Source organism: Cyanistes caeruleus, chromosome 18, assembly GCF_971803275.1.
Source record: "Cyanistes caeruleus chromosome 18, bCyaCae1.hap1.1, whole genome shotgun sequence".
Classification (NCBI taxonomy): domain Eukaryota; kingdom Metazoa; phylum Chordata; class Aves; order Passeriformes; family Paridae; genus Cyanistes; species Cyanistes caeruleus.
The window spans coordinates 2,130,186-2,155,285 of NC_141718.1; the positions used below are offsets into that span (position 1 = coordinate 2,130,186).

General features: G+C 47.3%; 1 protein-coding gene across 12 annotated transcripts in view; it reads left to right on the forward strand.

Moving 5' to 3' along the window:
* CCDC92 (coiled-coil domain containing 92) overlaps positions 1-25,100 on the forward strand; it is a 116,141-nt gene that overhangs the window by 82,408 nt on the left and 8,633 nt on the right. For 5 of the 12 annotated variants that reach the window (XM_086855250.1, XM_086855256.1, XM_086855252.1 and 2 more), the window contains one exon: positions 11,510-11,602. The exons of 1 other annotated variant lie outside the window; for it this stretch is intronic. The gene's annotated coding sequence lies outside the window, so the exon portion shown is untranslated. Of the gene's footprint in view, positions 1-10,639; positions 11,390-11,509; positions 11,603-14,571; positions 14,649-18,365; positions 18,461-19,863; positions 20,078-25,100 lie in introns of those variants that run through there. 6 more of the 12 variants (XM_086855251.1, XM_086855255.1, XM_086855248.1 and 3 more) reach the window with 4 other exon arrangements.

Below are 25,100 nucleotides of genomic sequence, written 5' to 3' on the forward strand. Positions count from 1 at the left end.
TGGGGTGTTTCAGGAGATGGCTGCAGGTTTCTGCCTGGGCTGGTGAGTGAGCAGCCTCCACTACCAGCTCCATCCCAGAGGCCATGAGCCGTGTATGTGCAGATTCCTGCCCTTCCAGCATTTCCATATCCCACCTGGGAGGAAGCTGTGCCTTGCAGGGGAGTGGATCTTGAACTTTCTCCACCATGCAGTGCAGCAGGATGGATTTCCATGCTGTAGAGATAGAGCTGCAAGAGCAGCGACTTGGGCCAGTGATTAGGAGTGTAAAATTATATATAAAGTCACTATTTTTGCTCTTCAGTCATGGAAGGTGAGAGGAAGAGTAGACAGAGATAAAGGTGCATCCTCTTAAGGCTGCATTACCTGAGTCAGAGTCTGTATTAGATTATTTATACTGTGATCTGCCAGTTTTGAAAGCCCTCCAGGTGCTGTAGCACTCTCCTGTTGAAGTCAGGACTACAGTCACCTTTCTGTGTAATTTCCTTTGTCATTAGTGCTTTTTAAGAAACTATTTATTCTTTAGAGATGAGGTCTAAAAGCAATTTTGGAAACAAAAATGCTGTTTGTTACTCCCACACCAGTTATTCTTACTTAATTTGGAATGAATCAACTGCTATTCAGTGCTGTTACACCTGGGTGACTTTCAAAACACTTTCGTGTAAGCAACCGTCTGCCCACGCTGGGGTATTCTTGTCTCTGCAAACACCATGATTTGTTTTGTAAAGTACCTGAATTTATATCTGAATTGCTAGAGTCTTCTTAAAAACTTCCCATGATGGACATTTCCCATTTCCCTAGGCAGCCCATCCTAGAGCTTTCTCTTTAGTTGGCTTTACCTACAGTACTGTCTAAAACTTCCTGGCAATAAATTAGGCTGATTTCTTCTTGCCCTTCCCAAGGTTCTGGAGAACAGTTCCTATCCCTTTTACAAATATTGGAAGATCATTATCATGTTCCACTCATTCTTCTCTCTTCTAGACTAAACAAATTCCCTTCCTTCCACCTTTTTTTGCAGGTCATGTTTTCAAAACCTCTTTATCATTCATTTTATTCTCTCTGCACACACTCCAGTCTATTGTCTTCCTAAATGTATACTGCCCCGAACTGAGGGGATGGAGTCTCCCACTACAGAGAATATCTTTTCTAAACCCTTATCAGCTTCATAGCATCCTGTTTGGAATAACAGCCTGTGCAGCCACCATCCCCAAAAATTATTTACTTTTTCAGCTATGTCTTCTTTGGTGATATTCAGGCCAAATCTTAGGGTGCCATTAGATGTGCTCTTTGTTTTCAATTTAGACTCCCTTCACAAGTCTCAGTAGCCCCCCTCTCTGCCTGAGTTCTTCCATTTGTGGAAAAAAATGAAGGCAGGGAGAAAAATATATCCTTGATATACTAAACAGCCCCATACCCACCTCATAAGATCTTACAGCCCTCAAAATATTTGCTTAATCTCCCAGTATCTTGGCAGGGCACATAGGTATTAGCGCTCCCAGGTGTTCTTATCCACTGATCTCAAAATATTCTCCTTCTTGTTTTAAACATGGGGAGAGTGAAGTGTTTGGAAGCTCAGTTTTCATAAGCAACAGAGATCCCCTGCTCCATTTAAAGGAAGTGGAAAGTGTGGTTGCAAGCCAGAGGGAGAACTGGGCTTTAAGTGACAGGCTGGGGTCCCCTCGAAAGTTAATCCCACAGGCAGGAGTCAGAGCCCAGGTTTCCTGAGCCTGTCTGCTGAGCAGAGCCAGGTGCCTCCCACTCAGCTGTGTGAACACACCTTGCATGGTCAAACCTATCTATAATCCCCCAGGAAAAGCTCCTCAATCCTGGCAGGGATCACGGTGCCCTGGAGAAGAGTTGGGTTCATCTCAACTTGCTCTTCTCCCCAGCTAGAAACCTTGTTCCTCTTGTATTTGTTTGCATGTTGCACAGCTGAAAAGCCCTTTAAAGAAAACAAACAGCAACTGTGCCAAGCTCTTTGGTTCTCCAGCAGTAAAAGATATTAATAGTTTCCAGCTCTGTATTTTTCATCCTGCCCTGCCAGAGCTCACCTGCTCTCTGTGAATCGGGACGCTGCTCAGTGCTGCTCACTGAACAAAAGGCTGGTTTGTAAAAGACAAATCTGGGAGAATTTTTTAAATTCCAAAAATAGACAAGGGGGGAAAATGTGCCAGCAAGATGGATCTCATTTCATTTCCCAAATCCCTCTGGTCTCCAGAGTTCATTCTTTGCTCTTAATGTTTCATGCTATGGCTTATTTTAGGCTCCTTAGTGGAAAGTTTAAAACATTTACTTAAAGGCAAAGCTTCAGCTGGCATAAACTGTCACAGCTCCCTTGGCTTCAGCTGCCTTCAACAGAGGCACTGCCCTTTAGCATTTAAATTGCTCATTAGAGAATGGAAAACTGAGTTGCTTGAAATCATCTGCAAATACTAAGGAGAAAGAAATAGAGAGGAAGGGTCCACAGTATGGATTTCAGCTGAGAAATTGTCTTTCCACATGGACAGGTGCAGAGCTGGCACTCACTCCTCTTCAAGTCTTTCCTCAGATCTCCCTCCAAAGCGGCTGCCAGTGCCCCCCAGAAGCCCTGAAGGGCTGGTGGTGCTGGATCTTGCTGGGCAGAAGGAGTGAGGCTGCAGGAATCTCCTACAGAGCAGTCTAGGCTGCTGAGCACCACCAGCCTGGAGCCATTTGAATGGCCATGCCCCAGGGGAGCTCCTTTGTGCCACAGAGATGTGTCCAGAAGCATCAAAGGGTTCTGGTAAATGTTTTTCTGGACACAAGCTCCTTGGCTAAAACCTTTGGGCCAGCCTGGAAAGGTGCTGGTTTAACCAAATGGCCAGGATGGAGACTCCCTCTTACACCTGGCAAGAGTCAATGCCCCATCCCACAGCCATTCCACCTCAGATTCCACCCTTGCTGGCCTGATTTACAGCCCTGGTGATCCCACAGGGAGGGCTAGAACAACACTGTCACAGTTGCCATTCAGTCAGTGCTTTGACAGGGAACATCTGCAAGCTCTTCCTTTCCTTCAGCATATCCTAGAGGAAAAAGAAGGAAAAAAAAGAAAGAAAAATCAGCAAAGGTGCAATATGTTTTTCTTTTGCTGTCAAGTTTAACAAACAGCAGCCATCTGAGCCTGCCCCATTTTACGAGGTTGTGTTCCTGCACTGGTCCCTTTCTTGTGTGTCCTGACTTAAATGGAACCAACTCCCAGATTCTCCGGTAAATCACATCAGCAGGGCTATTCCTGATCAACACCAGCCTAAGCCCAGAGGAGACTGCCAAAGCCCAAAAGATGGGAGCAGTTGTTTTGCCAGCACCCTGGCTGGATTTGTGTCTCTGTAGGAATGCATACACTTCCCTTTGCTTTTGCAATGGCACCAGCGTGTTGATGAACTGCAGCGCTGCTATTTATCCCTTAATTACTCCCATGACTCACATTAAAGTAACAATTTTCCATAGAAACAAACACAGGCAGAGCTGACGCTGCTCAAACTGCTTTTATTCTGAAACACACTCTGTACTTTGGGTTTTAAGGGTGGCAGTTCTGGAGGCTGCTCCATATTCCTGGTGCTCCGTATTCTTGGGTTTTGATGGAGCTGAGGGGAATGAGACTCACTGGGAACTTGCTCTGGTGTGGGGAAGAACTGGATTACAGCCCATGTGGGGCTGAGGACCACTCAACATGGTGTGATTTTGGGGGAGATGGGTGTGAAGCATAGCTCAGGACAGGGTAATTCTGTCCTCAGTGGTTCCTGTGTGCTCTTAGGACACGTTCATCTGCCAATGTTCTCACCAGGATGCTCCCTCTGCTTAATTGCTCATGGGCATTTCAACCTGGGCTGCTGCTCTGTGTTTTTACTTGTCTTGAGAGGCTCAGTCAGGGAGAGCAGCAGGAGTGCCTTCCCTGGATTTTATCTGGGGATATTCATCCTGTTCCCTGTGTCGTTTCAATTACAGGTGTCACAGCTGGGTGTGATCATCCTTGGCTGAGTCAGTTATTTAAAATGTCTAATGAAATAATTAGCTGGCAGATCTCAACTGCATCCTTTGGGCCAGCCTGATCATCAGTTCTTGTGTAGGGTCTTCATGGACTTCAGACCTTGTGCCTGACCCTCTTAAAGCATTATGCATAAGGAGATGTCAAGAGGGATTGTTTTGGTTTTTTCCAAAACTGCCTGCCCTGCCTTGGCACTAGAATTGTCAAATATCACCCTAGTTTTGTTCATCTGTGGAGTCAAGAGAAACCAGGCAGAGCCAAAGCTGTTTGTCTGATTTCTCTATTTGCCATTATTTATAGCAATTAGATGTCCCTGGTGATGGTGTTCCAGTGCTTCCCCATCCTGTGGGGCAGCAGCAAGGATTTCTCATTCCTCAGAGCCGTTTATGTTTACCCAAAAACCCTTCCACAAAGGGAGCCCTTCCCAGGGCTTTGCCACAGGCACTGCAGGCATAGAAAGGTGAACACATCTCCACTGGAGGTTGTTGCCAAGCCTCCCTGTAGCCAAAGAAGAGGGAAAATAGCCCCTTTATCTCCTCCAAGACGGGGAATTGTAATGTCCAATGAGATGTGGATAGTGGAACTCTCAGAGCCCTCAGCCAGGAAACTGGGCCCCTTTACAAAAACGGCTACACACTCAGATAAACACACGATTCCTGCTCCAAAACACTCCTAGCATCATGGAAAAGGCAGGAACAAGCAGGTGGATGGAGAGAGGAGGGACATGGAAGCACAGGGTGACGACAGCAGCAGCACTGTCACAGCACCCAGGGCCAGGAGGTGGCCAGAGGGCACCTGCTTTGCTGTGGGCTTTGCTTTGCACCCTGGGGAAAGCAGGGAATGATGGAGCAGAGCCCTGGAAAGCTGGAGTGGGCTGCCTCCAGGCAGGCAGCGTGCTGCTTTTGCCACTGTGTGTTTTGAGAGATTGTGTGATTTGATGTAGAGACTGTTAGAGCTGGCTGCAACTTGCTTATGCTTTGTCCATGCAGATAAAGTTGCATTCATATTATACTTCTCCGCTCCACACACACACTCCAACTCTGAAAAGTGTGGCTTGAAAAAAAATTGGAAAAAAAACAAATTTTAAATGCAACTTTGGCTGTGCAGCCTTCCCAGGAAATGTCTATAGAAACTGTCTGTGCAGGAAACAGCTACAAAGGGAAGGAGAGGAGGGAGGCGAAGCCCAGCAGACCTGGATTCTTAGAGACCATGTGCAGCTTCTTCCTCTCCAGCTCCTCGGGGCTCTTGGCTGTCTCTTCATGTTGCTTCCAAGGCCCCACACATTACAAATGTCTTTGATGAGGGCTTGTCAGCCTCCCACCATGCCTGAGTCCCATCAAGTCTCTTCTCCTCTGAAGAAGAAACTTGCAAGGGCCCAGTAGCCATGACTGAAGCCAGATTTTCAAACAGGGCCAGCACTCCATAAACCACTGGGCTTTTCTGAAAGTCTGGCTCTGAGGAAGGCCTTTATTTCCCTTTTTTTTTTTTTTTTCCCTGCACTAGGACTGAATCAGTAATATGAACATTAGGCTGAATATCTTCTCCCTAGTGGATTTCTCTCTTTTTCTGCCTCCTTTATCTCTGCCAAGGTGCTGATAACCAACGTGTGCCATGTGGAAGGGTATCCATGGGGCTGACAGAGCCCTGTTCCGTGGGCATTTTCAACCCAGGCTGCAGAAAGAGCTGGGAAGGCCTTGACTTGCCTCACATGTTTGCCAGCAACAGATTCTGTTTTCTGTGAGTGATTTGAAAATATTTACCTTTTATTGAGAGGTTTCCCTTACTCCTTCTCCTGGTTCAAAAGAAGGCTTAATTTGAGATGTGAAGCACAAATCAGTGCAGCTTCACACCTCCACTTAAACTGGACTGTTTAGCCTGAACAGACAGGCTGCAGCCTCCTTTGCACCAGGACGTGGCTGTGCCCAAAGCTCTCATCCTCCCAGGATGCAGAAACACTGAGTAGCATCTACTTAAGTTTTATTTTCCTAGAGGTTGGCACAGGCTGACACCAGCTAGTGGCTCATGTTTTCACAGGTAAGGGCTCCAAATTTGTTCCAGAAAGAGTTTGATTGCCCCTAACTTCTCCTGAGCCCAGCAGCTTCAAAGACATGTCCCCCACACTCTATCATAACAACATTTAGAAAGCAGTTTGAATTTCTTCCAGCTGGCCTCATGTTACAGAGATCCCTATCAGCACCCGGGAGGAAAGAATTAGCAAGAAAAACAAGCGTCTCTTTAAACTTCACAAAGAAAATGAAAATGCAAAGAAAAAGGCCACGTAAAAAGCATAGATGTGGCCCAGTGACGTCCAAACAATGTGCTCTTTTCCTAGGGTTGTCTGAGGTAGAAAGGATCCTAATGCTTGACTTTTCTTGTGTCAGCTGGAGCCTTTGAACACTAATGGCAGGGTTTATCAAAGCCAGATGAATTTGCACAGGTACTGTGTGACCTCCCTCCCAGCCACTGGGAATGAGCGCCTAAAGTGAACATGAACCCAGGCAGGAGCACGTTCCTGGGGATGCAGGGAGTCACCAGAGCCAAGCAGACAATAAACATGGACTTTCCAATGCATCTGCTTGGCTTTTCATGCCAAACTCCTTTCATGCACAAGGGACTTCTCGTGGCTCTCTCTTCCCCCAGAAAAGCATCCCAGCTGCAGACTTTTCCCATTTACCAGGAGATCAAGCAGCCAGGCTCGGGGTGAGCAGTGGGAAAACCTGGAACAGGCAGCTCCCCTAGTAGCAGAGAGCTTCCCCCACCCAAGGCGCTCCCCAAACCTCGGCCAGCCGCCTTTGTTGTGGTTTCTGCTGAGCTGCCTCCTCTTGCAGAGCTGTCCTGCGCCCCAGCCCAAGCCCTGCAGCCATCCTCGGCATCTCTGTGTTGGTCACAGGCTGACGTGCTGACATGTGAACAACTCCTTCTAAAGAACAGATACCCTCCGTTTCAAAGAGCAAAATCCCTTGGGCAGCTGGGGAAAGCTGGCAAAGGACACAGACTGGATTTGTTTTTGCTTTGCGCTCCCTGTGGTGCTTCACATGAAGGAGCCACTGGTTTGAGATGGGGCTTGGGGACCCAGGCTGGTGCCTTTGCATGTTAGAAACCATTTCCGTTAGAAAGCCTGACAAGCGCTGTCTGTTTCGGTATTTGTGATCCCCACAGAGCTATTTTTCTGCATTTCCCAATACTTTCTCCCCTATTCAGTCTGCAGATGGGCCCAGCCTCTTAGCTGGCTCTCTTTAAAGGAGGGCATTATGTTGTGCCATCATTTATCATACTGTTCTTTTCTCCAGCAAATTTCCATTATGATTGGGGGGGAAAAAAAAAAATAAGTCTGGCAGCCATCACCTCTGCTCTTAGCTGAACTTTGGTTGGTTATTGAGCTATTACTCATAATTTAATTGTCTTCACTTGCTCCATCTAAGTAAAAAGAAAGGTAAATCAATAGATATAGATAGATTAAAGGATGAAGGAGTAGGGGAGCAATTTGGGGTGATTACTGGCCCAAGTCAAGTTGGAAAGGGAGGGAAATTGCCTTGAGCTGCACCAATTTACACCTTCCAAGATACTGACTTTCTGTGACCATGAAACATTTCTCACTGCAGAACTCAGCTGAGTGTCTGCTTGGGTTTAGTGTGCAGTTAAATGAAAATTCACAAGATGTAATTCAAGCAAAAGTTACAGATTGATGTCTCAGCTTCTGAGAGTCCAAAAAAGTGAACTTGAGCATATGTAACTTCAGAGACTAACCCAATCTTCCCCTCTTGCTGAGAAGATTCACATAGCAACAGTGAAAGGGGCTTTCTTCAATTTGCTTTATCCTGTGTGTATTTAAGATAACCCTTTTTTTTTTCAGAATTTCATTTAGCTACTCATACTACAAACACAAGGACAGATGGTCACCAGATCAAACTTAATCAGCATTCTGTATGCTGGATTTTGAGCTTAGAAATTCATCTGGTTCTAGTAAAGCATAGTCTGAAACCTGCCTGATGTTTAACTCAACCACAGAATTGTATTAAATTTCTAAGCCTCCCCATGCTCACAGGAGATTGAGATGGGAACCATCAGGCAGTTTTTAAAAGGGGTTGATTAGTAGTTTAATTATCAGAGATATCTGCTCTATTACTGGTGTCTCGCTGGAGAAGAGCATTTTTAATGGGAGGCTGAAGCCCAGTCTTACCCCTTTGTGTCTTCTTGGAATTCATGACAGGACTAAATCCAGCCCTGGAGTCAGAGGATGCAGTTTTGTTTACATCCCCTTACACCACACTGAATTCAAGGTCTAGACCTTGGCAGCGCACCCTCGGTCAAGGCAATTGGAATTATTTTCCCATGGCTTCTTCTCATTCCTCCTTTCATCAGGCTCTTCCCTTCTCTGCCTCTCTTTGTTGTCAGTTGTTGGGCTGAGCTCCACGTGAGTGTCCCTGTGCCAAGGAGTTGATGTTACACAGGACAAGCAATGAGCTCCCCCAGGGAAGGGCTGTCAGGCTTCTCCATGCCCAAGGGCACACGATATCTGGGTGCTTCAGGAGCCACAGCCAGGCCTTCTTAAGTGAAATCAGAATTTGATGACCCTGTGTCCTTAAATCCTCTGTCCTTCAGGTGTGGTGACCTTTTTGCCCTCTCTGAAACCCCTCTGCTATTTCATCCCTCATGCCACATGTCAGAGGTGAGTGTACCCCTGCACCCAACTCTGCTGCCTTTATTTGCATAACCATGGCATGGGGCTGCCTGGCTGGAAACCAAACCCCACTCCAAATGGCACAGAGGCGACAGCCATCTGTGTCTTTTTCACATTCGGTTTCATTGTTTTAGGATCAAATCCAACCACTGCAACCTACAGTAACTCTAGACTTTCCAAGGCTCAAAGCTTTCCATAGAGCACGATCTGTGGTTACACCGTGGAGAGGCAAACCTGGGAAAAAAACTTGTTGGACTGGCTCAGAGGTATTTTAGTTAGTGCAGAGGGCTGCCAGTGGTGAAACCAGCACTCCCAGAGCGTGAATGAATGGAGGGTGTTTCATTCTGTGCACGTTGGACAATTCAGTCCTAACTGGGCATTATGGTTGCACTGGGCAGGTCACTCTCGAGATGTAATTCCATTGCCACATAATAAATATAAATGCTCCTTATGAGACACTCATGGATGGAAGGCATCTAGTGGTTGCTAAAGGTTATTCTGATGATGTATATTCAAACCCCTCCTGTTTGGCATTAATTAGCACAATGTTCTATTTTGCAATTTCCCAGCACAGACACATCCAGATTCCTGCTAGGAATTGGAAATGGCATCATCCACCACCCACTCCTCCACCCAAACCAGACAGCACTGATACAATCCCTCCCTCCCATGAACCCCCCACAACCCCAAGGCAGAGACATGCAGGGGCTTGCAGGATATAGGATTTTTTTGCCTTACAAAACCTAGACATTCCTTTCTAAGAGGCTTCAGGCTGGGATCTTCATGAAGGTCTCTCCCAAAAGCCCAGTGCCATTAGCTGGGGGCCGTCAGAAGCTCCTGGTTTGGCATGTGGACTGTGGTATTTCTGAAGTCCAGGTTGAAGATTGCTGGTTGCAGGAAGGTGATGCCCTCAGGAGCCCAAACCCCTCAGGAACTAGTGGAAGTCTGCAACTCACACACTGAGATGAACTCTTCATGTCACAGCACTGGGAGGAACTGGTATAAACCATTCCCTTATGTGTTTCCCATTTCTCTGGCCTTGGTTGCTCCAAGTCTCCTACAGATGCTTCCTAATGCAAATACTGAGACAAATGTGCAGGAGGTACTGTAGGAGCTGGATTCTGCCCTTGCCAAAGTCCAAGAGAGAAGGGAATGCTTGCACATTTTCTACCTATTTTATCTCTGTTGGGTGTCTGAAAAGCATTTTCTACCATCCCCAAGCTGCAGGGATAATTAGATGCTGCACCAACCAAACTGCCAAAAGATGAAAACTTGTGTGTTTCAATATTGCATGGAACACGGCTTAAAATAGCTAAGCAGATCCTGTAATTAGGAAAGTACCAACTAACACTCATCCTCCTCTGCTCTAGGCATCCCACCTTCGGGATGTTCTTCCCACCTCCAGGATGTTCTGAGCTCTTTGCACTGGCCTGGCAGTGCTTTTTTTCCACTTGGGTGCATCCTCAGTGCAGAGGGATTTTTTCACTTCTTTCTCATGCGTGGTTCTATCTCACCTCACGTAAGGACCGTCAGACTCTGAGCTCTGATGCTGGAGCTGATTCTCCTGTGACTGATGGGACAGTGTGAAGCAGCCGTGGGCTGCAGTTACAGTCCTGCAGCTGTGACCCCTTGCACCCACCGTGGGGGACAGCCACCATTGGATTCTGCCCCCATTGTCACCGGCTCTGCGGCACTGGAGCTCCACAGCAACTCCACCTTTGCCAGCACCACAATCCCTGCACGCTTTCCCAGAACTGGAACAGCCAAGCTCACATGCACCAGGCCATTTTGGGTTTTATGCCTCCAGCTTCCCTCCAGATAAATGTATTTTTTTAACTCAGAAATACATTTGTTCCAAGTTGGATGCCAACTGCTCCCAGTGCCAAGAAGATGCAGTGTTCCTTCTGCTCGCTCTGTTTCCCTGTGAACTTTATCAGTTTTTGCTTGTTTCTCTGTGACCTTTGGAGCCCATTCAAAGTCATCTGCCTCTTGCTTTGATTTTGTTTCAGTCCAGTGCAGGTTGCCAGCTGATTTGTTGCCTGTTTTAACACATTGCCAGCAAATCACCACCTCTTCATATTGTTCAGTCAGTCATCAAATCCAGGCTTGCCAGCTCCTTTTGTTAATGGGCTAGGAGGGATTGTTCCATCTAGCTGATGGGACCAGAAAGCTGCTTAATTACAGCTAACAAATCTTTAAAGCCTTATGTAGGACTTTTACAGCCAGTGAGGGGTCTGGACTCTGTTTATGGACCCAAGGTCCACCTGGATGTTGGCTGTACCTCGTCTTTCCCCTGGTCAGCCAGGCACTTCAGCTGCCACACACCCTGGTTCTGCTCCTGAAAATGTATCCCTGAAGATTTGGCTTGTGCTGATTCTGGGATGGAGACAGTTTTAATTATTGATCCAAGTGGGACCTCCTAGGTGCTCTCCTACAGCTGATCCCGGTTACAGGAATCAGTGGGAGGTGAAGGAGCCCCTTGTAGCCGTGGTTATTCCTGCAATATTGGCAAGAGCCAAGGTGGACATGGGAGCCCCCAGTGAGGTTCAGAGTCCACAGGCCATGTCCAGGCTCAGCTCCAGCATCACACAGCCCACAAAGTGCTGCTTCCATGCCTGGAAGGTTCCATGTTATCCAGGTATTCCTCAGGAGAGCTGTATTGAGGCACATTTATGGTGAAAGGCAGCAGTGCTTTCTCCAAGACTTAGGTATGTTTCTCTTCACATTCCTCTGTATTCCCCCTCCAGCTCCAGGTATTTTGCTGGATGGCTCATTGAAGACCAAAATTTCCTTTGTGGGCCAGGAGTAAAATCCATATTTCTCTCCAGAACACAGGACAGTCAGAAGAGAAGGGGTAGCCAGCTGACCAAATCTCAGGCTCATCCAGGCACCATCTCCCACGGCACCATTCAGGACCTGAGGTATGAATTTATTTCCTGAACACAGATGTGGTGGACGTAGCTTTGAACTATTCTGACTCCATTTGCTGTGGATGGGTCTCCGGCCCCTAAAGAAGGGGGGATTTCGCGAGATAAGTGCTCACTGATTAGATGTAACTTGGATGAGTTTACACAGCGCACGGGGGTAGCATTTTCAAAGGTGGCTGCGCACTCCTTTGCCTCTGCCCTGAGGTTTAACTTTTCCTCCGGGTCCATCCCGCGCTGTCCCGGTGCCCGTGCGCGGCCGACCTGGACCCGTTCCCGACCTATTCCCGACCCAATCCCGACCTATTCCCGACCCAATCCCGACCTATTCCCGGTCCATTCCCGACCTATTCCCGACCCAATCCCGACCTATTCCCGACCCAATCCCGACCTATTCCCGACCCAATCCCGAACTATTCCCGACCCAATCCCGACCTATTCCCGACCCAATCCCGACCTATTCCCGACCCAATCCCGAACTATTCCCGGCCCATTCCCGACCTATTCCCGGCCCAATCCCGAACTATTCCCGGTCCATTCCCGAACTATTCCCGGCCCATTCCTGGTCCATTCCCACTTTTCCTCCCCCGCGGGCCGGCGCTGTGTGCGGGTGGCGGGGGCCCTCTGCTGGCTGCGGGCGGAACTGCGCGCGGGGCCGGCCCCGGAGCGCTCGGGAATGGGATCCGGGATGGGATCGGGGATGTTTGGTGACCTGAGCTGGCTTTAAAGAGGGACAATAAACCAACCGGCAGTGCTGGGAAGCTGCAACACGGACAAAGGAAGGGGTCACGGTCTCTGTGCCTGCCTTTCTCCCGCATTTTGCAGGGGAAGGTGCCCCAGGCAGCTCCCTGGTACAGCCCAGGTAAGGCCTGAGGTGGGGGCTGGAAGGGAACAGCAGCATCCGAGGGACAGACTGGAGGCGCCCAAGGCACAGGGGAAGAACTGTTCACCAGCACAAAACACGTTTGGGGCCTGCAGAAAGGACGTAAGAGCAGAGGCCAGAATCCAGCATGCGTTTTTTCCCCGTGTTTCTGAAATAATCCCTTGGAGATCAACGGGGTTTCACATTTTTCCCCATCTGTTCTTAATCTGTTTGCCTGACAGATGCCAAACCACCATACCCAGCATGGAAAAACACAAAACAGAAAAACAAAGCTTTATATCTTCTCTGGTTTTATTCACAAACATTCCCCGGAGCCCGGCACTGTTCGTGCCCCAGGCGTGTGCAGAGTCCCAGGGAAGAACCTGCCCCAGGGACAGATCTGCTGTCAGCAGGGGCTCACAGAAGGCCCAGAGAGTCTGTTCAGGGCACAGACTGTCTCTGATGGAGCAGCTTTGTGTTTATGCAAACCCGATGACTCCAGTTGGTGATTATCTGCTGCTGGCATCCCTCTGCTGCCAAGAAGCCTCTACCAACATCCCTGTCCTGCTGTTCCAGGCACTGCAGATTTGTAGAGCCTGAGGCAGTCCCAGCCAGGCAGGAGGTGGGCAGAGAGAAGGGAACTGCCTTGCTAAAGGTCACAGAGCAGAAGGAAAACCAGCACCCTGAACCCTGCAAAGGCTCCAGACAATTTGTCAAGCAGCCACTCATCCCAGTGTTATCTCAGAGTCCGTGCCGGCCAAATCTGTCGAGGACATGAGCAACAGCATTTTAATGGTACCCATAAATAGTTTATTTAAGGCTGAGACTTGGTGACTACAGCACTGTCATTATCAGTGCCTGTAATGAACCGTCTCTGATAATAAATAACCCAGGATAACTCCCAACATCAAAAATGTTTCTGTCCTAAGTTGCTCCCATCTCTATCCTATCAATCAGAAAGTCTGTTTGCAACAGCTCATACAGTAAATTGACTTCAGCTTTCTTCTTTCCAAATACTGAAACTGGCTTTTTCCAGGGCACTGCCATGTAATTTACAGCTCTATCACCACCTCCTTAATAGCTGCCAAGTTCTTTGGGGTCCTTTGAAAGTGAACATAATAAAAAGATACGAGCTGAGACTGACCATGGGTTTCAAGTCTGCAGGTTTCTACGTGCCTCTTTTGGTTTTTTTTCAGCAAGCTGATGGAAACCAATTCTGTATCTTTAAGGCAAGATGAAAAGATTTTAGAATTCCCCTGACTAGTGAGAACAGAGAATTGATACAGCTCTACAGCAGCCAAATGCCAGCACATCTCTACATCACAACTTCACCATTAGGCTCAGCTAAGAGATGGGAGAGATTTCTTTGTGTATCATTTGCTTAATCAATCTGAAACACAACCCTGCAGTCTGAAAACAGGTCTGAAACAGTGACAGTTAAACAGCTGTGCAGTTTGTCTGTTGCCCCAAGAATAGAATATTTAGATAAGGTTTGGCTGAGCAAAAAAAGAAAGCTGGGGAAAGATTCAGCAGCTCCAACAGGAGAGGGAAAATGGCACTGTCTTGGCCTGTTAGCATCACAGCAAGCCCTGCTCTGTTCAGGCACTGCTTCTCACCAGCCCAAGTCTACATTAATTTAATAAATGAAAACATCCTGTGCTTCCCCACTTTGGCAAAGCTAGGATTTGGGGTGAAGGAGATCTCCTTTGCTTACCCTGCAAGTTTTGCCAGTATCCCCCAACTCCCTGAAATGTCAAGAGAAAGATCAACAGAGTGAAATGTAATCTCAAAGAGAAACACGATATTTTTTTAAAATGTCCTCACAGCAGCAGTCATAATAAAAATACAAACCTGAGGTTTGTAAAAATCTAGCAATAAAACCACAGACATCTTTACAACTCCCAGATACCCAGTGCTCCTCGGCAGCAAGCACAAAAACCCTCCCAGACACAAGGAGCAAAACTCTAACTGGGGACCAGGCCTAATTGTTTTACAGCCTGCAAAAAAGAAAAAAAAAAAAAAAAGCCACACATGACACCAATTCGCAGGTCATTACCAGCCACCATCAGGGAAGATAAAATAAACTCCCTTCTTTTCCCTCACCTAGAGACCACAGAGCAGCTGAGTTGTGGGGAGATGGAATGCTGTGCTTACAGGCAGTACGTGGTCTGGGTTTATAAGGCAAGCTCAGATCTTTGTGCTGTTTCCTGGTCATTAAAAGCCATTTTTAAAAGACAGATTACAGGCATCCGTACTTCCCGAGCTAACAGTGAGCAAATTCTGTTCCAGAGGAATAGAGATCATCTCTCTTAAAATGTGAGGCAGGCCCTCAGGCAATGTAGCTCAGCTTCCCAGTGTGCTCTGGCAGGTTATTTAATATTTCCATGCCTTGAATCTCAGCAAAGGGAATTCTATATTTAGGTATTTTCCAACCTTAATACTTCTATGATTTCTTCCACTCTTTGTCCAACCAGACTGAAAGCTCTCTTCCCATGGGCACTGTTTATTATGAGGAGGGGATGGATGACTATGGCAGCACAGGGCTGTGCAAGGTGATCAGACTCAGTAATGATGGGAAATTATTCAGAGAGGGGGGAAAAAAAAATCATTGTAAGCCAGGTTTAAAAAACCCGGAGTAAACAGCCTCAGCCTAGTACTGTACCACTGTACTGTACAGCTGTCAAGTCACATTGCAGTAGGTTTGTTGATGCTGATAATTTAATGATTCTTTGGCCCAAGGGTTCATCTCCCACTGGTTTTATCACTGACATGAAAGGCAGCAGTCGTGGTTTGTGTGTAAATGTGTGTGACGAGCGCTAATATGTGGTAATGGCTCCAGCACATCCAGCAGGCTGACAGCAGCGTGGGGATGTGGGGTTTGTCCCCTCAACACAGAGGTCAGTGGTTTTATCCTGATGATCCTTGATAGAATACAGCAGGCAGAGCCTGAGCATGCACTTCTAAACCTGTCACTGATTGCTCGCAGAGTGAAGGCTATATTTCTTCATTTTGGGGGGATTTTGTGGAAGTCTTAACACATAGATTTCACAGGTTTTCTTTTGCCAGAGGGAAAAAAAATGTTTGTTCTTCTCCTCTTATTTCTAGGCTATTTGCAACTTGTCCTTTTTCCTTTGTGGATTAATTGTCTAAGTTTAGCTGTCTAGTTGAAGAGTTTTCTGAAAGCTGTTCTGGGTCTTAATTACAGCCTTTCTGATTGGAATGAGAACCCTTACTCCCCAGGTTTCTGGGAAAGGCCCATGATATAACTGAAAGGTGGGAACTGCTTTTGCCCTTGTTTGTACAGTCACAGAATTCTGGCTAATGGCCATCTCATGAATTAATGCTGAAAAATAATGGATTTACTAAGAGTCTGGTTGGTAAAGAGGAGATAAGGGAGCTGAGTAAGGGACTGACGCCTTCTCCCAGTTGTAGCAATGTTTTACGATCAGGGAGTAGGTCAATTCACTTGCACATTTAATGGATGAGATAAGGGCAGCTTGCACTAAATTAGCTTTCTGGGCAATATATGATCCAAGGGATGCAAAACCCTTCTGGCTGCCCGCTGCTGAGGGAGCCAAAGCAAGGCAGAGCCAGAGCAAAGCTATTTGCAGATGATGCTGTCTCCTGCTAAAAACAACTGCTGGTGCTCCTGAGCACCCGGCTGTAAAGTCGTGACCCTAAGGCAAAGCAGGCCAGTGGGGCACAGCTGGGACACAGCTGGGACACAGCTGGCCACGCTCTGCTCAGCACCATTTCCCTGCTGGGAAGCGAGGCTGCAGCTGAGCTGCAGGAAGGATCCGTGTGCTGTGCCCCTCTCCGTGCACAGAGATGCAGCTCACAGCAGCTCTCACCTTCTGCTCCTCCAGCCCCAAATGTCAGGCTGGATTAGGCATCTCCTGGATCCTGACCTGCTTTCTCCTCCTCTGTAGATGTCTGGGCATCAGTTTCAGCACTTGCCATCAGATGTTCCTTGTTCTGCAGCAGGAGGTTTCCTCTGGTACCAGGAGCCTCCCGGCCCAAGTGTTGTGCAAGCAAAGGAGAAACAATAACTAAAACCAGTCTCTGCCATAAGGAGTTGACAGCATCTCCCTTATTCCTCCCAGCTTCTGTAAATAAATCCTTGGTAATGTCACTGTTTCTCAGAGGACGATAAAAGGACCTGTCGTCACTCCCTGCACAGACTTTTCCTGCCATTCACTGAGCTTTCCACTCCCTCTCCCACGCAGGGAGAGGTTTGTTAAAAATTAATTCTCATCTGATGACTGCTAATTATCTTAGAGGCTGTTGGTAAAGTGCAGCAAAGGGACCAGAGACAGCACTCAAGAGGAGCCCTGCGGGAGGAATGCTGGTTTGGATGGTGGCGCTGAGCAGGATCAGGCAGAGAGGATTTTAACTGATGCTCCTCCAGTAGGATGTCGGGCAGCAGAGGGATCACATCACCCACCAGACCTCAATATTATGCTGAGTTTCATCCTGGCTGTTGTTCCCCACCAAGCTCTGGGAAAGGCTCTGCACGATCCTTTCCCCTTGCCCTCCCTTGGCTGGAGCTGCTGTGAGCAGGGGATTTGTCCCCCAGCCTGTGAGCTGGTGCTCTCAGTGAGGGACAGCCACTCCAGCGTGCTGCTCCCCTTCCCCGCGGGGTGAATGGGAAGCTAATCCCGGATTCTCATCTCAGCCACGCTGATCTAATTAATAGTAACTCTTTTGGCTTTGTAGGGCGGAGGGTGCCTGGATTTAGATCTGCATTACTGGAATCAAAACCAGGCCAGCTGTGCTTGTTGATATTAGAGATGCACAGCAAAGAGAAACAACATCCGTGTGCAGCAACACAGGAGAGGTGATTAAACCTTCCTGCTTCCACCTCTGCTTTTTTAAAAAACAAAAGAAAAATTAGGAGAGAGGCGCCTGGAAAGCAGAGAGCCAGCAAGAAGCTTTACAGACCCCTGCACATCATGACAAAGCTTTTGTGATCTCTGATTTTGGGGGACCACAAGCATTGTGAGGTTTTACTGCAAAATACTCATATCTGAGAGCCTGATGTTTGCATTTTGGTGGACTGGGGATTTGAACTTCTGGCTATCTCCAAAGTTCAGGGGTTCAGAGCAATGGGGATCAGAACTTCCTCTAGTTATAGTCACTGAGCTGTAACTGTATTGTACTGCACTCCCCTCTTCAGGATTGTTAAAGAATTTTGCAGCTATTAATGACACATAATTACCATGCTTATGCTCCATTTTGAACACGAACAAACTGGGGCAGCTCAGTGCTGCTCACCTGGTGAGAGGCAGAGCAGCCTTTCAAAGGATGACAAATTGGGGTGACATTTTCAGGCTGAAACTTCTGAGAACTGAAAATTTCAGAGAAACTAGGGGCACGTGGAAAAAATGCTCAGGGTCTATTTCAGTTTTACTTCCAAATGAATGTATTTTTATCCTTTGGTTTCCTACAGGTTTCCTTACATGGAGTACAGGTACATATTTCTGCTCTATACATGTCACATCTTAAGGCCTGTTAATAAAAAGCACTTCTTTGGAACAACACAGATGGGGGTTTTCCTTCATTTCTGTGCAGTCATTAGGGATCCATACTGAATTTAACATCCTTCTGTTTTTCCCGCCAGGATGATTCAGATGGCAAATGCATTTCTCTTTTGGCACAGGTTCTAACTGAATCATTTTCCCAGACTAGATTGTCACCTAACAGGATCCTAAATAAAGAGTCCACATTTTATAAAAAAAGCTGGATAGATAAAATGGAAGGGCCTTTCTGCACTGCTGCTGGCAGAGCTAAATCTCCCTCTGAACCAGGCTTTTGCTAAACACCCATTTAAAACTGGTCATCTTTGGTTTTAGCTTTGACTAAGGACTAATGAATTTCCTTTAAAATATTTCCCTCTAGGCTATGTTGTGCTTCCTTTTCCCTGGCTTTAGGAGCTGCAAGGTACATAAATATTCATCCTCTGTGTCGTCACACACAACAGAATCACCTTGAAGGTAGGTAGGGCCAGCAGCTTGATGTTGAATCTGATTTTGGTGAAAGTGTTCCCTATGCTGTGTATAGTGCATCTTTTGACTAAGAAATTTATCTCTCACTTCTAGAAACTTTATTGGCCTTTTCTATTGGTTGCTTCAAAAAGCCAAGTTTCTGTCTCTTAGTTTTGAAGCCCCTTATAATGAAGTATTTTATTTCCATTGCAAACATAGAAAAGACACTGCCTCCATAATGCTTGCGTGCATCTGCCAGAGGTAGAATCACAGGTCAGTGATTGTGCTGTGTGCCATCACCTTCAGCATTGATTTGCAAAGAAAATGCAGAGAATATCCAACCATGTAGGGCTGTACAGCCAGAGCCTGTCCTACTGGTGGGTGGCTGAAGGAGACATTTATTCATATATTAATGGAGAAATGACAGTGCAGAGTGAAGGTGCAAGTGCAGAGCAGGACAGGCTGCAGGAATTCCAACCCCACAGCTCTCCTGGGGCTCTGCTGCAGTGGGCTTGGGGGAAACACAAACACACACACACACACACACACACACGTGCCAACAGCACAAAACCCCCCCAGACTCCAGGCAGGTTTTCCCCACAGATCCACACACGTTGCCGTGATCCTTTGGAGCACACACCACAACTTCTGCTCACAGAGGTGTTTCCACCCCCCTCATCCTTCACACCAACACACACGTGCACACACACTGCTCCCAACACACAGACACACCTGGTGCACCTCTGTCCTCACTCCAGCTCGCTCGTTCTCAGAAGCTGGTACAGTGCTGTGTTCTGGGTTTGGAATGAGAATGGTGTTGATGACACACTCTTTTGGTTTTTGTTAAGTTCCGTTTATCCTATGTCAAGAACTCTTTTTTTTTTCTTTTCTGTGTATCATGCTTTGCCAATGAGGAGGTTTGCAAAAGAGATTGGGAAGGAGCAAAGCTGGCACAGATGACCTGAACTGGCCAAATTCCACAGCATAGAACACAATGCCCAGTGGCATAAATGGGGGAGTTACTGGGAATGGGAGCTGATCTGGGCTTGGGAAGGGCCAGTCTGACATCAGCCAGCTGGAGATGAGCAATTGTGCATCGTTTGTTTTGGGTGTTTTTCCTTTCCTTGTTTATTATCATTATTATCTATCATTATTACTCTATTTCACTTTATTTTCAGTTACTGAACTGTTCGTAACCTACAAGTTTTACCTCTGATTCTCCTCCCCATTCCACCGTGGGGGAAAAAGAGGAGGAGGAGTTGCGTGGTGCTTAATTCCCAGCTGGGCTTAAAGCACGGCAGCCTCTCCCGGGAATGCGCATTCCCCCACACCTGGCAATTCTCCTCTTCCCTCCCTCTCCCAGGTGCGCGTGTCCGCTCGGGCGCGCTCCCGTGCGCGCTCGCCCCGCCCCGCGCGCGGCCCCGGGCGGGCGGGGCTGTGGCGGCCGCGCTGTCCCCGCGTTGCCAGAGCGACGGGCCCGGTGCCGCAGCCGCACCTGCGCCTGCGCCGCCGCCCCCGGTGCCGGTGCCGCCGCCGCTCAGTGCCGGCCCCTCTCAGTGCCGGCCCCGCGGGGCGCCCGCGGTCCTTCGGGCGGGGTGAGCGGCGGAGCCGGCTCGGGCCGAGCAGGTGAGGGGCCGGGCGGGGCGGCGGCTGAGGCGCGGGGGCTGCGGCGCGCTCTGCCCCCCGCCCCGGGCCGGCTGAGGGGGCGTCAGCGGCACCGCGACCCCCGGGGCTGGGTGGGGAACGGGGTAGCGGCATCGCTGCTGAGGCCTTTTTCCGCCTCCCACGAACCCACCGCCCGCCGAGGGACCCTCCCGTGGGGGCGGGCGGGGCTGTGCTGCGCCTTAGGCGGCGGGGCGGCCCCGGGACCTGCGGCGGCTGAGGGGAGATGCTCTGGCGGTGGGGCGCGATCAGCCCCTGAGGGCCGGTCGGAGCCCCCCGAGGGCCGCTCGGAGCCCCCCGAGGGCCGCTCGGAGCCCCCCGGGCCGGGGCGGCCGTTGCGGGGCAGCGAGCAGCGCGGCGGGGGCGCGCAGGGCGGCTCCGGGCCGGGCGCTGGCGCTGGCCCAAAGCGCTTCCTGCGCGCCCCTGAGAGCATCCAGGGCCCCTTTCTCGCCACTGGAGCACAGGGGATGAAGGGAACCCCCTTGTCTTTCCGTATGTGCCGGTTCGGGGGCAAGGACGTGTCGGTGTTTCTGTTTGGGATGTGCCCCAGAGCAGGAGAGCGACCGCCCATCGCCTCCCGCCGCTCCCGCCCGCACCCACCGGGACAGGTTTTACACCGCATCCTCCCGCATCCTTCGCAGGCGCCTTTTGCATCGCACCTTTCCACTTTACAAAGTGACAACAGTGTCGTTTTCATGAGCAACACAGGGCCTGCAAAGGGCTGGACGGGTGGATTGTGTATATTTTGGAGTGCTTAGGGAATAACCTTTTGAGTGGAGGAGGAGGTTTTTCCTTTGGAGGAGAACGCCTGTCATCTGTGGATATGGCAGCAGAGAAGTGCAGGGCGTCTTCAGACATGGAGATGGTTCCAGACGCAGTTTCCCTACGCAGGACATGGGGTGGGACAGCAGGGAGGAAGGAGGGGCCCTTCCCGCCCTGGACAGCAGTGGAATGTGCCTGAGCCCACCTTATTAATTTAGTAAAGCTGAGACACTGAAGGTAAATGTGAACACAGAAGCTGAGGCAGCCCTGGGGGGTGGAATTGTCTGTTTTGATCTGCATTGCAGGTGCATAGGAAGCATCCAGGGTACTTGTTGGCTTTACTTAGATGGTAAGATGCTTACCCTTAAAAAGCTGTATTGAGCTTTTGCAATATCAATTATATTTCTTAATTAAAAAATAAAAGGCAAATGGATGTGACTGTAAACCGTGCCTTTTCCCATATAATTTACTCATTAGTGAAAGCAATTCTGTAGTGCGTTATTATGACTGAGCCTCTGGGAGACTGACATTTATGCTCTTAAGCTGCACATTGCTTTTTGGTTTGACAATTTAAAGAAAGTGCTTTATACACAGATAATGGCTGACTTGTAATATTGTTGATTTTTCAAGCTTCTGGTTGTACTGAGGCTCCAGCAGTCATTTTTAGTGAAACAATAAAGATCAGAACGTCACAAAAGAGGAAAGTATCAGCTGCTTAAGTGGAAAGGCAGAATATTGGCTAAACTGATGCTAATCACTTGTTTTCATGCTCTTGTACTTCTGCTTAATATATCTGTAAAGTTTCCTCCCTCATCCCCTCAGAAGAAGGTCTCATGACCAGTCCAGGTACTCTAAGTAGCTTCCAGTTCAGTAGTTCTTGCAAACTGTAAAACAGCAATAATTTAATTTCTTACATTTGTTTCCTTTACAACAGATCTCAGATATAGCTGCATACTTTCATGGCTTTTAAATTATTTTTTTAAATGTGTTTTGTTACAAAAATCCCACAGTTCCTTAGTGTGCCCTACTTCAAGAAGCTGTAGGTGTTAAGGACGATATATTTGTTCATCCAGATTTACCACATTAGTCAGTCCTTTAACTGCAGGAGGCAGAACACAAACTCCCCAGTGCTGTTACGGCAGAACGTGGATCATAATGGAAAGTAAAATAAAATATTTATTCAACATTATAAACAGCATAATAGAGGGAGTACAGGTGTAATTTTTAGGCATCTCATTTCTGTTCTGTGACTTAAAAAATAGTGGTTTAAAGTAGCAAAACTATGAAGGATTGTTTTTGTATTGGGTAAAAAGATTACTATTAATCACTTTACTCAAGTTCATGTTTAACTTTATTTTTCATAGTAAAGTTTAAAAAAGGTAGCAAGTTGTAGTTTTTTTTATAGAGAGATCAGACATCTTCATCCTTCTGAAAATTTATAATGCTGAAGAATTTTTTTTGCTGACAAGTGATACTTCCTGTGCATATTTATGTATATGTGTCTGTTAGTAACTAAAAGTGATGAGTTTAGTTGAGCAGCACTTTCCTAAAAATTCAGCAGTCAAAGTAACTTGAGGAGGGGGAAATCTGGGTGTGGGACACAGGTTTTTTTCTTATCGCTGGTTTGGAAAGCACAGGCACCACAAGGAAAATGTAAGGATTTTGATGCTGGAAAAGGACAATCCTGACAGGGCTGTGACAGTCCCACAGCACAGACACAGCTCTGACAGGGGCTGCTGCAATGATCCATTTGTGTCACAGCACTCCCAGAAGGGTCTGGCAGAGCCCAATCCTGCCTGGGAACAGCCTCCAGTCCTGGAGCTGAGGTGGGAGGGTGCCCTTGTTCAGGCACAAACCTTATCAGCACAGCTCTGCCTTCCTTTGCTGAGACAAACCCTTGACTCTGTTCTTGTACGAGGAGGTGAAGATGGCAAATAGTTCATTGAGTGGAGCTGAGTGGAAGTGTTAACCCTGGTTACCACCTTCCCTCACCTCTGCTGCCTCCCCTTTACCTGTCTGGCTGTAGGATCATCGATGGATGTGGGCCTGATTCTTCTCTGTGCTCATTTTTAAGTGATGTAAAAAATATCTTCCTCTAAAGCAGGATGTCCAGCAGTGTGCTAATGGGTGTCAGTCTATCTCCATGGGAGCAGTGAATGATTTTGTTTAATCATGTTTTGTTGTTATCTACCAGCTCATTTCTCCTGGTGATGTTAAAGGCTATGGTACTATAAATAGGAACAACAAATTTATTTACTGCTAGGCATAAGAGGCATGACAAAATATTGCTGAAACTGATGTTTTCAGAGTGTATTGAAACGTCTGCAAGCTGTTTGTTTGAGTGCTTTTAAATAATCATTGAAAAAAGGCTTTTCTTTGGATTGTTATTTATTTCCTCCTATTAGGGAGCATGTTTGTTCTCATTTTACTCCAAGGAAACCTTTGGTTTGTATTTAAAATGTTAAAATACATTGCTGCTTGTTGGTTTTAATTATTCGATTGAGAGAGATGAGGTTTAAAATCAGTGTTATTTACAAACAGTGCTGGACTGAAAACTGTTAAATGTCATGGCTTCTCCATGAACAGAATGGGAGCTGTCTCCAGAAAGGCTGAAAAAATGCCAGGGAACAGTAGCTCCCTGTAATCAGAGTCGGTGCCCGGAGGGAGGGCACAAAAGGCAGGGCAGATCGCATTTCTGTGGAGCAGAGGTGTCAGAAAGAGTCCATCTGTGAGGAAAAGCCGTGGGAATGATGTCAGAACCGGCAGGTTCCCTTTGGAATTGAAGTGTGTCTGCTTGTTTCCTTTCTAGCCTCAGGAAAGCTTGATTTAAGCTGTGTGGCTTTACAGTCTCAGTTTGAGATACCTGAGTTATGTAAGGGAAGGGTACAAAGCACCTCTGTTTGTTTTGACATCCTATTTAACTCAAAAAAAATCTTGCTTAAGAAAGGACTTGGACATAGGTCATCACCACTACCAGATTTCCTTCATCAGCAGCTCTCAAAAGCTTTAGCAAAGAGGAGACCAATTTTTGAGTGTTTGATTGTAATTGCTGTTCTAAAATAATAAAAATCGATACCTTATGAAACAGCATCACAGAGTGCATTAGAGAAAAGCATCTCCTCAGCCTGTTACACTTGTCTGGAAATAGTTGTGCAGTTCTGTAGAGTTGCTTTATAATAGCTGCTCTCTGTAAATTATCTCTCAGGACAGATTTATTTAACTTGCTGTAAGGCTTCAGTGCCTTCTTCCATGTTTCACAAGTATTCCTGGTAACCTCTGAAAATCATCATTTCTGCAGCTCATGCAGTAGGAGCTCAAGTGAGTGCCTGGAGCTGGTGCTGCTGCAGGAAACAGTTCTGCCTGTACCACCCCCCTGACCTGCTTACAGATTCTATTTTTTATTTTTCCTTTTTTTCACCTTCCCCAGGCATTTACAGTGCTGCAAAGTGAACCCACCACTTGAAAACAGTCAGTGGGAAAACAGGTTTGTTTTTTCAGCTGCACCAGTTCCCTGACCTGGTTCACTGAATGACCAGGAAGGTGATTCTGGAGCATTTCAGGAATGCAGCACTAAGTTCTTGCTCGGTGTATGTGAGTGGGATGAGTGAGACAAAGTCATGTCTGGGCTGGACAGTGAAATGTCTGTGTGGTGATGGGTTTTTGTTGAGTTTGAGAGCAGGAAAAGACCCAAAAGCCAAGTTGGTCATGTGAAACCAGCTTAGTAATTCTTTCAGTTCGTGTTTCAGCAGGCTTCAGAAAGGGCAAATTTTTATATTGCACAAATATATTTTCTTTTATTTCTGATGCAATTCACACATTCTCGATCATAGAGGACAAAATTAAAAGAGGGTATGCAGTGTTCATGAGTATGTAATCTGTGAAAAAAACCCATGACTATTCTGTAGTATAGTGTGATTTCTAAGCATGAATTTGGAGTTATACATAACAGATCCTTGTACCAAAAACCACCCACAGCTCAACCTTACTAACTAAAGTCCTGATTCAGCTTTAACTGAAGCTGGAGAACTTTCTTAATGACTTTGGGAAAAAATAGAATGAGGCTCAGGTTTATGTGTAACATTGATATTGTGTTAGTCTGGGAGAATTGAATATTAATTTTCTTGTCATTCTTCTGACAAAAGAACTTGGTTTACTAGAAAGACTGACGTGTCTTTGCAGTATTGTGATGCCTGGTTGTGACTGGGGTGCAGTTTGCATTCTGTGG